The sequence below is a fragment of the Natator depressus genome, chromosome 11 (genome assembly GCF_965152275.1).
Source record: "Natator depressus isolate rNatDep1 chromosome 11, rNatDep2.hap1, whole genome shotgun sequence".
Taxonomy (NCBI): Eukaryota; Metazoa; Chordata; order Testudines; family Cheloniidae; genus Natator; species Natator depressus.
In genome coordinates, this window is record NC_134244.1 from 72,979,117 (window position 1) to 72,996,293 (window position 17,177).

At 48.2% G+C, this 17,177-nt stretch overlaps 1 pseudogene; it reads left to right on the forward strand.

Moving 5' to 3' along the window:
• Positions 1-17,177, forward strand: part of LOC141996210 (butyrophilin subfamily 1 member A1-like) — a 660,168-nt pseudogene that overhangs the window by 227,992 nt on the left and 414,999 nt on the right.

Consider the following 17,177-nt stretch of genomic DNA (forward strand, 5'->3'; position numbering starts at 1 on the left):
AGGGCGGCGACTGCCGGAAGTGCAGGGCTTGATTTGATTATGCAGGAGGACGCTGATTTTCAGTTGCCGGGGGAGGTTTGCGCCATACCTACACAGGTGACGGGACCTCTCCCTGCTGGATTTGTGGGTCTGGTTCTCCCTCGCTCACACGCTGGGAAACAGGGTTTTTTTGTCATCCCAGGAGTCACTGACGCCGATTACACCAGCGTTATTAAGGTTCAGGTGTGGACCCATCTTCCGCAGTCCTCCCGCGTGGACGGTCAATTGCACAATTGATTTTAGTCCCCTATCAGGTGCCAGCCGCAGAGGATCGAGCCCGGGGCAGAGGCGACTTTGGATCGACGCTGTCTCAGTCGCCGCCTCACGACACGTCCTCTCAATTTGTTGCTCTAATAATGTTGGTCCGCCCCTCGAAACCTCAGTTAACACTTCTTTTAAATAATTTCCCTTTTACAGGGCTGGTGGACACTGGAGCTGACGTTACGGTGATTCGTGATCCGGAGTGGCCGGTCGGTTGGCCAACAGTTCCTTCTAAAGAGTTGTGAGGGATCGGGGGTAGCAAACCCGGGCGCCAAAGTTTGTCTTGGGTCACGGTCTCTAAACCAGGAGGCCATGCCCTTGCTACGATCCGCCCTTTTGTGCTCCCTGTCCACCTCAATATTTGGGGCCGTGACTTACTTGTAAAGCTGGACACCACCCTCGATATTAATATATAATGGCCCAAAACCCTCCCCCACCCACCTTGCCCTCCACATTACCCTTGGTATGGCAATCCTTAGAGCCCGTATGGATTGACCAGTGGCCCCTCCCCCTAGAAAAGCTGAAAGCGCTTCATTCGCTTGTGCAGCAGCATTTGCAGGCACAGCGCTTGGAGAGCTCTACTAGTCCCTGGAACACCCCGGTGTTTGTTATTAAGAAAAAATCTGGTGTATGGAGGCTGTTACATGATTTAAGGGAAATAAATAAATGCATCCAACCCATGGGCCCCTTGCAGTTTGGGTTGCCAAACCGGAATTTAATTCCTCAAACCGATCAGCTTTGTGTGTTAGATTTAAAAGATTGTTTCTTCACAATCCCCCTTTGCCCACAAGATTGCGAAAAATTCACATTTACGGTGCCAGAATATAATAATCAACGACCCTCTCAAAGGTATCAGTGGAAGGTCTTGCCCCAGGGAATGCAAAATAGTCCAACCTTGTGTCAACTTTTTGTGGATCGGGCCCTCGCCCCTTTTCGTGCCAGATACCCCACATTAAAGGTCTACCATTATATGGATGACATTTTGCTTAGCGGTCCCCAGGTCACGGCACAACAGCTTGAATATTTGTCCCAGATTCTCGGCCAAAATGGCCTGTTAGTGGCACCAGAAAAAATCCAACGCTCTTATCCCTACCAATACCTCGGGCATAAGGTTTTACAAACCTATGCTCCCCCTGTTCGCCCGGAAGTGGTACCCCAACCCCTAACCCTCGTTAAATTACAGCAAATTTTGGGTCATTTAAATTGGATTCGACCCTACTTCCGTCTCCCCACATCGATGCTGCAGCCGTTGTTCGAGCTTCTACGTGGAGCTCGGGCACCTGGCGCAGTTATTGCCATCACTGAGGAGCACATTGCCTGCATTCAACAGATCAATGCAGTGTTGAGTCAGCAGTTTGTGGATAGACTTACTGAGGTTCGTCCCCTGCGATTAGTTCTCCTTGCTACCCCTCATACGCCTACTGCTGCTCTGTTTGTACCTCGTACAGACACAGCCGTCTCTATCATAGAGTGGATATATTTGTCTTCCACTCCTCCTCGGAACATTTATCCTTATTTAGACGCCCTGTCTGACCTTGTTCGTAAAGCCCGCCACCGTGCAGTGCAACTCACGGGCACTGATTTAGTTGCCATTGTGTTCCCCTTGTCACGTAGTGAATTTGATTCCTTGTATCACACCTCCTTGGCCTGGCAGGTTGCTCTTTGTGATTATGTGAGAGAGATTTCTTATAATCCCCCAAAAGATCCTCGGTTGGTGATCACACAAAAGGTGCCACTAATCGTACATCGTCTTAGCCGCTCTCGACCGATTGTTTCAGCTATCACTCTTTTTACTGATGGCTCTCCACGTCGCGGTGTTGTCACCTATCAATCCGGTGACCCCCCTCGTTGGCATTCTCGTTTTACGCTGCCCCAGCGTTCCGCGCAGCGCTCGGAACTAGCTGCTGTTATTTTGGCCTTTCAACTTTTTGCTGATTGTCCCTTTAATTTGATTGTGGACACGCATTATGTTCATCAGGTAATTGATCATTTACCCCTTGCCCTCATCACCCCTCAGGTCAATGCGGACCTTCTTCGCCTGTTTTTGTCCTTACAGTATCTCCTCACCACTCGTAATTTCCCTTATTTTGTTGCTCATATTCGCAGTCACACCCCTCTGCCTGGGCCACTCACTGAAGGCAATGCGCGCGCCGATCGCGCGTTACGTGGTCAGGTAAATTCCCTTTTCTCTGACCCCATTGAAAGCCATGCCTTTTTTCATCAGTCTGCCTCTGTCTTGGCCCGGCAGTTTCACATTCCTGCTGATCATGCCCGTTCCATTGTTCGTTCCTGCCCCCACCGTGCCGCTGCTGCCCCTGCCTTTTCTTATGCCGTTAACCCCAGAGGTGCCGCAGCGAATCAGCTGTGGCAAATGGATGTCACTCACGTGCCACAGTTCTGCCCCTATTCGTTTTTACATGTTTCCATTGATACCTATTCGGGATTCCTCTGGGCGACCCCACAGCGTGGGGAAGCCACTCCCAAAGTTATTCACCATTTGCTAGCCTGTTTTGCTGTTATGGGTCACCCGAGCCAGATATAAACGGATAATGCCCCAGCCTATTGCTCCACATCCCTCTCCACCTTTTGTGCCCAATGGGACGTCCGTCTCAAACACGGGATCCCTTATAATTCCACAGGCCAAGCTATTGTTGAAAGTGCAAATCGCACGCTAAAAACCTTGCTTGACAAACAATTAAAACAAGGGGAGCTGCGTCTCCGAACCTTAGGAGAGATTCAGCAACAAATGCATATCCTTTTGTTTACTTTAAATAATTTAACGCTGAACGCAGATCAGCAGACCCCCGCGGATTGGCATTTTCATAAGTCCGAGGTACCGGAAAGACCGTGTGTCTATTACAATCAGCTGCCCGATCCGCAATGGTTGGGCCCAGTGCCTTTAATCACTTGGGGTCGGGGATATGCTGCTGTGTCTCTCCCTGCAGGACCGTTGTGGGTTCCGGCCCGGTATGTGCGACTGGCACTGAAACAGCATGGCGTGGCACCAGGGGCTGTCAAACCCCATACCGGAGTTTCAGCTGACCTTGGAGGAGAACGCGGTGCCTCCCGGGTCGACAATGACGGGACGGAGATGGAGGAGACGTAGCGTCCCAAGCCAGCCCGTGACATGCGGAGCAGTGAAAGCATTGGTCGCCGCGGCTCAACGAAGACTGGCAGCAAACCAACAGCCAGAGACTCCTGAGACTCTGTTTGTGGCGATTCTCGCCCAAATCACTGCTAATTCTGTACTGATTGTATGCCTTTTGTGCCTGCTATTTCCTGGAGGGGTTGACTTGGGAGCGCCTCCTCCGTTACGGGCCCGAATGACATATAACCTATGGGAAAGATTGGCTTCAATAGCAAATGTTACCCACTTTTGTTTATTTGATTTTGTAGCAGCTGAAGAATTGTTAGGTACGTGCCTTATTCCAGTATGTCATCACCCTGAGGAAATAGGGAATGAGATGATGCTCGCTGCTTACGCGAACCTCTCTTCCCAGTACTCTAGCATGGCTAATTGGGGCCCAGCCAATTACACTTTACCTTCTTAAGCTTATTTTTTGCTGTTGCTGTGTGCAATGTATTTCCTTTTTGTTAAGGCTTTGTCGAGAACCGCCCTGGCAGGCTCCACGAGTTATGATCTTGTCTGTACGGGAGTTAAATGGCTTGCAAAAGCAAATTGATGGCTACCATGAGATGGCCGAGCACAAATAAACAAAAAAGGAGGGGATGTAGCATTCATGGAAGGTTCATGCACTTGGCAACATTCAGGGCACGCCCGGAGTGTTGTGTAGGAGCAGTGCACACACGGCTCCCCTCAAGGGCATGAACCTTGGAATCTCGCCCAGATGACATGAACCGTGGGAAGCCTCCCAGGACTGGGCTCAAGGCCCGAGAGCAAGGAATGCGGTAGATAGAAATTGGTAAATAAGAATATTATACAAAGCCAGTGTATTCCTTTTATCTGTTGGAATATGTAATGCGCGGGGGAAGAGAGAGAAATAAAGGAGAGGGTGGAAAAGCTGACAGGCAGAGCAGCCCGTCGGCAGACCAGCCTGCTTGCTTGCTTAAAGCCTTGTCCTGTCTTGTATTTGAACCGCAACACTCTGGGCACACATCCCCATCACGCTTTCCCTGCAGAACTCCTCACGCAGGCAGGAAGGGAGCCCCACCCTCATGAGACTTAGCGGGGGCACTGAAGTGGTGCTCCCATCCTACAGACCCGAGCAAGTCTGTTTGATAAAATCAGGGGTGGGATTGCAGGAAGCAGGGACTGGGTGGGAGGGAGCAGCACAGCAATAGGGCACTGTAGCAGGGTCACCGCCTCCAGCGTGTCCCCTCATGGCCCAGGGTGGCTCTGCAGAGGCCCTGCCTCAGTTTCCCTCTGAGGTTCCCAGAAATAATCCACAAAGGGTTGTGGTCAATAACACCCCTGCTCTCCCAGCAAGGACTCCCAGGACTTTTTTTCTGGAGTTTGGCCTTATCACCCTGAAGAAGATCCAAGGCCTCCTCTGCCTTTTACACAGACCTCCTCCCTCTGGCCTCCATAGGCCTCTGTTTTGGCTACCCCAGGCCTGATTGGAGCACATAACCCACCTGTGACGGGTTCAGTCACAGAGACCCCCTGGAGACGGTCACTCGATGTGCTGGGGATACCACTGAGAACAACCCCCCTGCCAGAAAAGGTACCCCTTCACTCCTGTCTTCTCCCCCGCACCCCGCTCTCCTGCTGGTAATAGCTCATCTTAAGTGATCACTCTCCTTACCGTCTGTATGGTAACACCCATTGTTTCATGTTCTCTGTGTATATAAATCTCCCCACTGTATTTTCCACTGAATGCATCCGATGAAGTGAGCTGTAGCTCACGAAAGCTTATGCTCAAATCAATTGGTTAGTCTCTAAGGTGCCACCAGCCCTCCTGTTCTTTTTGCGAATACAGACTAACACGGCTGCTCCTCTGAAACCTGAATACTTATAGGTTCCCTCCTAAAATCTTCGCTTGGGGACTTTCCACTCAGTATTTCAAGGAACGCAGACCAACCAGAACTCTTGGTAGGGACTGGTTCAGGGAAATACTTCGATGAATTGATTTGTTCAGAATATTAGAAATGACCGGAGTCAGTCCCATAGCCGGAGCTGAAACATTACAATGGCAATAAAGAAGGAGCAGTCCCATGCTGACAAATTTGGATCAATCTGTTGTTGTAAACTGAATTAAAAGAAGTAGATAATTACAGATTTCCCTTTGAGGTCATTCAGTCCTGTCTTCATGAATAATGTGTGAAACAATCATTTCCTCACTAATGTTCTGTGGTCTGAAAGTCTGGGGCAAAGATCTCATAGGCTCATGGACTTTGAAGTCAGAGGGGACCATCGTGATCATCTAGTCTGACCTCCTGCACGTTGCAGGCCATGGCACCTCGCCGACAAGTTACAAGGGAAGTGAACTGAAATATAGTTTATATTGCTTTGAATTTCTATTTCTCATGAGATATATGTATGTGTCAGACAAATTTAACGTGGGAGATTTGATCTCAGCGTTTCCCCCATGGAATAGATAAAGGCTCACTTGGGTGATATTCAAGCAGCCAGTACTCACCAAGTAGATGCAGAGGCGACGAGGGGAGGGGCAAGCGCCACATGCCCCTCCCCAGACGCCGTGGGGGGCACAGGAGTAGCCACATGCCAGCAGCTCTCCAGCGCGGCTCTTCTGGTACCGCCCCAGCCCCGCCCCAAGCCCTGTCTTCCGGCGGGGCTGGACAGATGCCGAGAGATGGAGCCGCGTCAGGGCTAGGGATGGTACGGAACAGCTGTGCCGGAGGAGCTGCCAGTGTGAGGCCGCCAGGCAGCCCCACTTTCTGCTGCTTTCGCCACTGCTGTTCCCGGGAGAGCCCTGCAGCTCAACCGCAAACCGCAGCGGCGAGAGGAGCAGAACATGGGGCCACTGATCCCTAGAGCACCCCCAGCTCTGTCCTCTGACAGGGCTGTACAGACCCCTGGGCCAGGAGTCCGCTGCGGCCAGAGCCTTGTGGCTCAGGACAGAGGCCCCCCTCAGGTAACATGGGATGGGTGGGAGGGATAGGGAGAGCGCGGGGGGCAGGGTGGGGAGGAGTCACGTGGGGGTTCATGTGACAGGCTGACATTCCCCCCCACCCGCCTTTAGCTGGTGCCACTTTTGTGTCCCTCCTGGATCCTGGAATGAAGCTTCTGAGAAGTTTTAAGATCACTTGGCTTTTTAAATTCCATCAGCTCTCCTGAGCTGGTTTGCGAAAGCAGCTGATTAATTGGATAGTTACAGTAATTCCAGTTAATTAACGTGAGAGGAGAGGTATCCTTAAAGAACCACCCACCGTTAGTTCTACTGAGCTGCAAGGGTTGGCAACAGGAGACTCGCATTTTCAAGTGCCTCCCTTTGGCTGAAGACAACGGCAGTGTTGAGGAGATTGCTCTTTTTGGTTCCGTGGCAGTTCAGAATAAAAATCATTTCAGGTCCAACTCGTCGGTCTTTTCTGGAATTTCCAGTGAATCAAAAAAGTCAATTTTGGGGCTATTCTGGAGATTCAAGCCTGGGTGCCTCACACACCAGGTGAGTGCCATAACCACTGGGTGAAATGGGGATGGGGGGGGGGGATAGTATGAATTCCTCTGGCCTTTTTGTGACCGACCAAAACTATTTGTGTGAAATCTGCAAATAGTTTCCTGCAGCACATCGAAAACAAATTCATGATACTTACACACTTGTATGCACCACAGGCTGACAGTGCTGCCTGGGAAACAACTTTTCCTAGACTTTGTCGGACTATTGACACGTGTGTTTTCTTTCCCCGGTGGCGTGAAGGTCATGGAGCACATGACGTGGTTTTCTTTTTTTCCTTTTGTTTGGAAATTAACATAACCGTGCCCTCCCCGGTGTAACATGTAACATTCCCCAGCAGTGCTATGGAAGCCGCCGGGACAGTGCACCCCCAGATTCTTCACACTGACATTATCGTGAGATGATTCCGACATAGTTATGATGTATTTTACGCAAGAGAAGTCATGGGAGATGTCATTGCATAGGGTATGATGTGCTGACTGTGATTATCCTAGTTGTATGCATGCATCATTTCTGTATCTGAAGTTAGGAATATTGACTATGTAACTGTATTTCAACTGTGTTTACACTTGGGGAGCGCCCCCTAGACAAGCTGCTTTCATTCAGAATGGCTGGCTGGGAAGGGCCCATTCAGGTTAATGAGCCATTCGGAAAACAGTAGGCCTTAGAAGAAGCTTCTCTTCCTGAACCTGGGGAGCCTTCCTGAGGATGCTACAGACAGCCTCTGAGTTATGGCTACTGTAACATGTGACCAGGTCACCTGGTTCTGGTTTCCATCTTGGAATATCAGTGTTTTTCCCCAGACTGATCTGGGAACTAAGCTTTGAAAGAAAGGGTTCCCGCCATATGCAAAAGCTATTTAAGGCAGCGTTCTTCACTGACTCCCCACCCAAAGAGACTCTTGGAAACACCTAAGGAACAGAGACGGAACTGGAGCAAGTTCCGGACCCAGGCTTACGGGAGATTTAGCCTATGAATGAAACAGCTGGGGATTCCAAGCTGGCCCCTTAAGAATCTGCACCCGCTGGTATCATCACTTAGGGTGAGAATTTGCTATTCATATCTGATCTATGTAGTATACTAAGCTCAGATTGTGTTTTTGTTTACTTTCCATGGTGGCCAAGCTTACAATGTCTATGCTCCAGGTCTCAACTGCTGGTTGCTTTGGGGATGTCCGTGTTTGAGGTATTAGTCTTTTAGTAATTCTTAGTGCTCTGCTCAGCCAAAGTTTTTTCAGATTTATTCAGCTTCCAGTTAACATCCATTAGGCTTAAAATTACACGCTCAGCTTGTAACACAATTGTATTTTATCAGACAAAAATAACTCTGCAGTTAAGTTCTGCCCAAAACCTAAGGGCACAGGAGCATTCCCCGACATATGGGCTACCTTAGCACACACTGAATCAGAGCACCAACATTTGTCGGACTCAGTGGCACCTCTTTTGAACAGTCAGAGAGGTGTCCAATGCATCTTCCATATCATTTTCTACTGGATTAATCTTAAACAGAGATCCAAGGAGCAGTTCAGAGCTCCGGCTACAATTTGTTTCCCTTGGTTAGCAGAGAATAATTGGTCTATTCCTCCTCCCATTTCGTTCTTTAGAGGATCTTTGTTTAATTCAAATTTGCTGGCCAGGTATGCATATAGTGTTGCCATAGATCTTGGCAATCTGGGTAATATTTGGAGAAAAGAAAGCAGTTGAGATGAGTTGGGGTAGCAAAGGTATCAGGGCCATACAGATGGGAGATGGCATGGTTAAGTTGGATGTATTGCCACTCCTTCTTAGACTCTAGATTGAACCTTTCTTTTAAGATTGTAAAAGGGAGGAAAGTGTCATTTTCAATAAATTGACTGATGGTCAAAATTCCAGTCCTAATCCAATCTGGCCAAACGATGGGGTTGCCTGCTAGACAGAGTTTTGAGTTACCCCAGCCTGAAGCCCTGAGATGAAGAAGGGAGGGATTTTTTTAATTTAGTAGACACTATATGACAAGTATTTCTGGCTGCCCCAATAGCTGGTAATTGTTCTTTAGGGAATCGGTATCAATCCAAGTACAGTGCATTGGCAAGGTGTAAAGGTGCAGCCATTTCTGTTTCCAGCTGGAGCTCTGCAGCCCAGGGGAATGAGCCATTGTGCTGCTTGGCTAAGAATTATTGCCTGATGTTAAAGTTAGGAAATTTAAATCCATCTGTTTTGACAGGGAGCTGGAATCTGTGTAAGGAGATTCTGGGTTTGTTACCAGTACCTACAACAATGACCTGGACATGGTGTCGATTTTGGTAAAATAAAAAGGAGGAATATGGATAGGGAGGGAATTCAGAATGAAAAGGATCCTGGGAAGGACCCATTCATTGTAATTATGTTTGTTTTTCCCTGCCGCCCATTTAAATCATTTGCTAACTGCATGGTTAATGGGGCTAGGAGCTTTATCTTCTGAGACCCTGATTTGATCCCTTGAATTGGAGAACTTGGAGTGGAGAGTGCTTCCTGTGTGGCAAAATGTGACAGATGTTGTCCAATTTGATATAGAGCTCTTTATCTGAACATTCCCCCTGTGTCAGTGTCCGGTGAAGGTCCATACAATTGTTCAAGAGTGTTTTCCGGTCTGCTGGCAGTTTACTAAGGTCATACAAAAAAAAAACCCAGGTCTCTTTGTGGTGCTTCATTTGTCCAAACCTTTCTTCGATGGGCACTCAAGCAGTGTCACAAGTGAGCAAAAAACCTCCCTCTTAAATTTTTCTTCCGAGCTTCCCATCACCTTATCTCTGCCCTCGTAAGCAACATGTCTCTTCTTCCGATGAATACAAGTTCCCTTGAAGACAGGCTCAACTCCTAAGTCTTCCAAAATTTCTTTGGCAGCAGTGACGGCATCTTCAAATCTGTTGTCTCCATAGGCCAGAGCGAAATCAAGGTAGCGTCTCATCAAAGTAGTAGTGGTTGTCCATCGAATGAGTTTGTAATGCCTTGCTTACAATGTTTCCTTGGAACAGGATATTGTGCCAGACCACAGCTGAGACCATCAATTTGAAGTCAGTGATCTGTTTTGCCAGGTTTTGCAGCTCGTGTTGAATTCCTCGATGCCAGTGCTCATGCATGATATTGTCGTATTTCCCAAGGAGCTTCACCAAACTGAGGAAATTACTGTTATGTTCAGTGAGCAACTTATCCGACGAGCCATGGAAAGTCAAATTATTCTTTGCAAGGGGGAGGGTAATTGAGATCAGATGCTCAAGCACGTTCCTCCAATGCTGGGTTTCTACATTAATAATGCACTGGTTTTCTGCATCTATACATTTATTCAGCTTGATCCTGGACTTGACCTCCATCCATTTGGAGTAGGCCCTAAAATGGCTGGGTGACTTTTCATGTTGCTTCAGAGCATCAGCCAAGTTTTGCTAGTAACTGTACCCGGAACACGCAAGCAAGGATTTGGCATTCTTGTCAAATATTTTGCAACAAAAACAGAACACTTTGTCAGTTGATTTTGAGTAAACTAGTCAATGCCGATTCAGTTGCTCACCATTCTCGAGCACTCTTTCTCAGTGTGACTTTGAGACAGGACACTTCTGCTCATTTACTAGAAATGTCATATCCTCAATCTTGCTCAGACCATTCAAAATTGTACGATCAATATTGGCAGAGTTTAGGATCGCCGGCCATAAAGCAGACTCTGATGTATCGATTTGTGGTGTGCAATTTTTTTTTACTGCTGTTTCTGTCATCATGCGAGGCTGATTCTTCTTTATCGTTTCTCTCCTTTTCATGTAAACCAGATTTTTCTTTGTCATTACTCCCCTTTTCATGGGAGCCACATTCTTCTTTATCATCCCTCTCCTTTACGCCACCAGGAAAACTAGACGATTCTCCATCACTTTCCTCACATTCCCATTCCTCATCTTCAGGCGAATCTGCTCATTCCTTAGTAATAGGGCTTCCATCATTTACGCTTCACTCCTCAGTTTCTTCTGCACGGGGACAATTGCTACTGCCTACAACCTGGTCTGTGTGGATCTGCTTCAGATATTGTCCTATCACATTTGCCCCTTGCTGCAAACTAGATGGCAGCTGAGCTTTTTGCTTCCTATACTGAGCTCCTGAAGGCTTCTTTGGGATCATCTTTTATTTTCTACAGGGGAAACAGACAGTATCATGGAGACCAAAAGTCTATGCTCTGCAGTCTTAGAAAGTCATCCAACATTCTGTGTTAAGCAGGGCAAAAGAAGGAACAGTGGTTCTTTTATGTTGTTGCATCGATAGGTGTTCGATAGATGTCTCTGGCGTCTCATTAGATGTGTCTTTTATTAGTTGCTGCTTACACTCTTGGAGTCTTATAACACAAGTTCACTTCCACGATTCCGCAATAAAATAAGGTTCACACTATTGTAGCATGGCTCTCACGTCACTTCATTTTTTTTCTTCTATCTCACTGGGTGCCTGGCGACGCCTGCCCCTTATCTACCCGTGAGGGCGAGGCTGACAGCATTCTAGGAAGTTCAAGGAAAATGTAGTTCTCAGAAAGTCTGGAAGGTGCCACAAGATTCTACAAAGATCCAGAATATTGTAGGAGGTTCGTGAAAAATGAACCCACCTACAGAACACCTGACACATGTTACCTCAGACATTCTATTTCCCCTTTGGTCGCTAACAGCTGATATCTCCCTCCTGCGTGTGACGAAGGTCCAGGGAGCCTGGCTACTGATAGCACCCCAAAGCCACCTACTTGCTGCTCGTCTCTTTACTGTGATGGTGCCTGCCGAAGTTATCAGTGACTGATGTGGGAAAGTGCCCTACCGTGGAGGAAGAAACGAGGCTGCAATCCCTCGAAACCTTGGGCAGAGGATTGCAGAGTACCTGCACAGAAATTTCATGAGGATTGCTCAGGAGGATTCGAGGGTCCTCCCTGTGTCAGAAGCAAACTGCTCCACGTGCTCCCCCAACGCTACCTCACTGTGTGGTACCACCTCCTCTTCCAGTGTGAGTGAATTAAAGAAAAGTCAATAGCTGTGTCCTGCCAAGTTCATGGCCACCGTCACTGTCATGGGAAATAAATTTACACATTTACCTGAGGGTCCCCCCCCGCATCAGGCTCGCCAGTTCTTGACAGCCAGGTCTGACTGTAGTGCATTCTCGAACATCATAACGGGATCCCCAATTGCATGTCCCCCCGTCTGCTACTCTTCCTCGTTCCCATCCCTGCTGTTTACGGCTGGGGCCTGTGACTCAGACTCCTCAGAGGTATCCACAGTGAGATGTGGGGTGTTGGTCTCTGCCAAGTATTTCATGCAGCTTATTGGAGAAGCAGCAGGTCTGTGGCTCAGCACCAGGTCAACTGTTGGCTTCCCTGACTGCCTGGTGTGCCTGCTGCAGTTTCTTCACGTTCCCATGGCGCTGCTGCCGATCCCTGCCCTACCCCTTCCCCGGCATCCCCCGAGCAACCTGCTCACGGATACCGGATACCACTGCTCTGTCGCTCTGCCTGCAGAGCTCTTCTCTCCTCAGGCTCAGGAGATCCAGCATTTCCTGCCTACTCCAGCCATCGGTGCGTCTAGAATGTGTAACTGGCGTGCGCAGATGGGCAGCGGCACGCGCCCTGGGAGAGCTGCTAAGTGTGCGCTCACTCAGCTGGGCAATGCAGAAACGGCATTTCAAAAATATGGGGGGGGGTTAAATACAGCGACGGCTCCTGGTCTTCATGACTCCTGGGTAGTGGAGTTCACAGCTGTAAGCAGAGAGGTGTGTTGGGCACTGGGGGACAGCTTCTGGAGGTCCGTTAGGGTTGACCTGGGTCATGCAGTATCCTCACACACACTGTGTCAACCTCAGTCTGTTGCTCATTCCCTGCTTCTGGCAAAAGGAGGCTAGGGACACCGTCCCTGCCCATCCTGGCTAATAGCCATTGATGGACCTATCCTCCATGAATTTGTCTAGTTCTTTTTTGAACCCTGTTATGGTCTTGGCCATCACAGCATCCTGGCAAGGAGTACCACAGGTTGATTGTGCGTTGTGTGAAGAAATACTTCCTTTTATTTGTTTTAAACCTGCTGCCTATTAATTTCATTTGGTGACCCCTAGTTCTTGTGTTATGAGAAGTAGTAAACAGCACTTCCTTATCTACTTTCTCTACACCAGTCGTATTTTTATAGACCTCAATCATATCTCCCCTTAGCCATCTCTTTTCCAAGCTGAAAAGTCCCAGTCTCATTAATCTCTCCTCATACGGAAGCCGTTCCGTACCCCCAATCATTTTTGTTCTTTTCTGAACCTTTTCCAATTCCAGTATATCTTTTTTGAGATGGGTCTCACTGCACAGATTCTGCAATTCAGCCACCATCTGCTCCTCTTTCTCTGAGTGGGAGATGCTGTCCCTGAATTTAGCTGTCTTCTCAGCCCACAGCTTCCCCTACACTGGCTCTGTCTTTTCACCCCCAGAGGCTGGGTTCTAGGCTATTCATGGCATCTCTGCCCCCTCCCCTTCCCTCTCCCTCTGGGAATGCAGAGTGCCACAGGGCAGCCTGGGAATGGCAAGGTCCATGTTTCCCCTCACAGTGAAAAGAGAACCTGGTCCGTACTTGTTTGATCCCACCCCCAAAATAAATCAGGCGATACAATACCCTCCTTGTAGAAAGGGAAGTTTTAAAAAATGATTTATTTACAATCAGGGAAACTGAGACCTAATTCACCTGGACAATGAGCTTTGCCTGTTTGTGTGAATTTTAGTGGCTATGCCTCAGCTGGTCCTCTCAACATCATTGTTGCCTGGGGGTTTCAGAACCCGCAGCGATGGTAACTTCACTGTTTCACTCCAGGCAGTGTCGGGAATAAATCAATGGGAACACAGTGATTCCGTCTGATAAATGATTAATACAAGTACATATGCGCTTTCTAAAACTGCAGTTTATTACATTTAAGCGCACACAGACCTAAGGAATAGGTTTAGAACATCCCGGGTATTTTCCTAAAATGTGAGACAGTATTGGGTAATTAATGGTAGGTCAGGGGTGGCCAAACACTTCCCTCCTGGGGGAAAAGGTATCAGAAAAACATCTCGCTTAGGAAAAAGAAAAGGACTAACTCTAAGGTGCCACAAGTCCTCCTTTTCTTTTTGCGAATACAGACTAACACGGCTGTTCCTCTGGAACATCTCTCTGAGGATGGCTGCAGAGGACTGCTCCAAAGAACATTCTATATCTAACCCTTTTTATAATTAACTTCTACAAAACACATAGGTCATAGTGACCCCTACTACGTCATCACTTTTCCTAACCATTTTAGTCATAATAAACTTCTATATCAAAGGTGCCCAAACTCCAAGCTTTCTGTCCACTTGTTTACTTTCAGTCTCAAATGTTGACTTGTCTTTTCCCTCCTCCCATTCTGATTAGCAGAAACTGCAGCTAGTTTTGATCTTGCCTCTAAAAGCCTGCTTTCAAATTAACCCTTCAATATATGGTGTTCTATTTCATTAATTCATGGTGACTGAGTGCAGATAACATGGCTGCAGTTAGCTTGATCACATACTGGGTTACACAAACACACCTCAAATCCAGGGGAACACCATGACCACAGAGAGTGAGACCGTCTGGCGTTAGCATCTAGCTGCTCTGTCACACACGCAGCAGAAACTGTGCCCACAGGCTGTGCTCGCTGGATCCTTGGAAAGCTCCAGGCAGACGGAGCAGGTCCGTTGAATTTGGAGAGGTTTTGCTGGATTCTCATCAGCCCCAATGCAGGGAAGAGAGGAGCTGAGTTTCATTTTCCTCTTTCCACAAACGGGCTGCACCTGAACCTTGCTCAGCAGCATTTGGGGATTTCTGTGTGAAGGAGGCAGAAAGGTCCCGATTCACAAAGGGGACCCAGACTCAGCAGTTGCCACCCAGTGGAACCCAGAGCCTTGAGTTAGGCACCTAGGCTCCCTGTACAAGGGATGGGGAGAGTTAAGGGCCTAAGAATGGGATCAACAAAAGCCAGCGCTCCGAGTGGGAAGCTGCCTCAGCCAGACAGTTGGTTTCAGGGAGGTGTGGGAGGGAATCTCTCACCATCAGTTTACAGCAGGGGTTCTCAAACTGGGGGTTGTGACCCCTCAGGGGGTCATGCAATTATTATCTGGGGGGTTGTGAGCTGTCAGCCTCCACCCAAAACCCTGCTTCACCTCCAGCATTTATTATAATGTTAAATATTTTTAAAAGTTTCAGAGTAACAGCCGTGTTAGTCTGTATTCGCAAAAAGAAAAGGAGGACTTGTGGCACCTTAGAGACTAACCAATTTATTTGAGCATAAGCTTTCGTGAGCTACAGCTCACTTCTTCGTATGCATAAAGTGGAAAATGCAGTGAGGATATTTTTATATACACAGACCATGAAAAAATGGGTGTTTAACACTACAAAAGGTTTTCTCTCCCCCCACCCCACTCTCCTGCTGGTAATAGCTTATCTAAAGTGATCACTCTCCTTACAATGTGTATGATAATCAAGGTGGGCCATTTCCAGCACAAATCCAGGGTTTAACAAGAACGTCTGAGGAACCGAGGGGAGAGGGGGTAAGAAAAAACAAGGGGAAATAGGTTACCTTGCATAATGACTTAGCCACTCCCAGTCTCTATTCAAGCCTAAGTTAACTGTATCCAATTTGCAAATGAATTCCAATTCAACAGTCTCTCGCTGGAGTCTGGTTTTGAAGTTTTTCTGTTGTAATATCGCAACTTTCATGTCTGTAATCGCGTGACCAGAGAGATTGAAGTGTTCTCCGACTGGTTTATGAATGTTCTAATTCTTGACATCTGATGTTATTAGGCCCTGTGATGGTGTCCCCTGAATAGATATGTGGAGCAAGAGGGAGGGATCACTTGGGTGGGGGGCCTGTCTCCCAGCAATAAACAGGTTTCCCTGAGCCCCCACCTACAGAAGCACCTCCCTCCACATCTCCTGAGAGAGAAATCAAACCTATGTGGGAGGGGTGTAAAGTTCTGTTCCGGACACCCAGAACTGTAAACCGAAGTGTTACCCCTCTGTTTTAGAAAGAGTGAGCTTTACGGGAGATTAGACTGTGTCCGCTCCCTGCCACATCTTCCCGTTCAATTCACCAGCAAACTCCTCGAGACTCTGCCAGTCTTTACCATAGCTTGCAGGTAACAAATCAATGATCTCCACTTCCCGAGTTCCCCAGAGACATTTCTCTGCAGCGTCCAGTCACTCTCACAGGACACTGGAAAACGTTATTAAGTTTTCTGTCTCTAAAGAGACACACAGCACACACCAGCCTGTGAGCTGAGCTGAGGACTCAGTCTACACTCCAGTATAACAGCACTGATAGGTAGGAAAAATAAGACTGAGTTTATTAACAAAGAACAGCCATTTAAGTGATGCTAAGCAAGAGAAGAAGAGAACAGATTGGTTCCAAACAAAACTAAACAAAGCAGACTTTCTAGTGACTACAACTCAGTTTTAGCACGTTACAATCGTTACCTAAGAAGTTGACATCACTAGCCACCCAGGCCAGGGGACCCAGCTTCCACGGCTCGGAGGGGGCCGTTCTCTTTCTTCCCTAACTAACAGTATGTCCTGGAAGTCGACTGCATTTTTTCAGGAGCCAGGAAGACTTCCTGGGGGTGCGGACTCTGTCCCCAGCGTGCTCACTAAGCCCTTTCCTGCCGGCCGCATTGCTTCGTTTACCTTATCTGTAAATGTACTTTCGTTGTTCTCTGCCTGTCCCCAAGCCAGTCAGACGTTCCTCTGGCTAGGGCTGGCTGGCTTTACGCACTGCCTCCCAAACACATTCAGAACATATTTCCAGCACTCACGTATCACTCTTTTGTACACAGCCCACACAGATATCACACAATGATTTTGGGGGCCAGCCTATCACCAGTTTATATATGACACCGTCTGGATACCTATGAGGAGAACCGCGTGGGGGGGGTAATGAGTGTGTCAGACCTGATTTGAGTTACTGTACAGTGGGTGCTCTGCCAGTTGGCATTGAAGGGCTCATGCAGCACCTCAGGAATATTTTGGCCCTGGCGTTGCTGTACAGCGCCGTCCACTGTCACTCCCTGCTCTCTGTCCCATTTTCTCTCTCTGCCAGATGTCTCCCTGCTCCCCTGGCAGCTGCCTTTTCACCATCAGTCCCAGAAACTGTTTTCCATCCAACGCCCCACTTATCCCCCCTCCCCCTCTATGCAGCTATCTCCTCTCCAGCAAACCCCCTGTCTTGGAATCTAGTCACGGCACAGATCTGCCCCGTCCTGGCTAGCGCTGGGTGGGTTTGCAATGGAACATGGTTC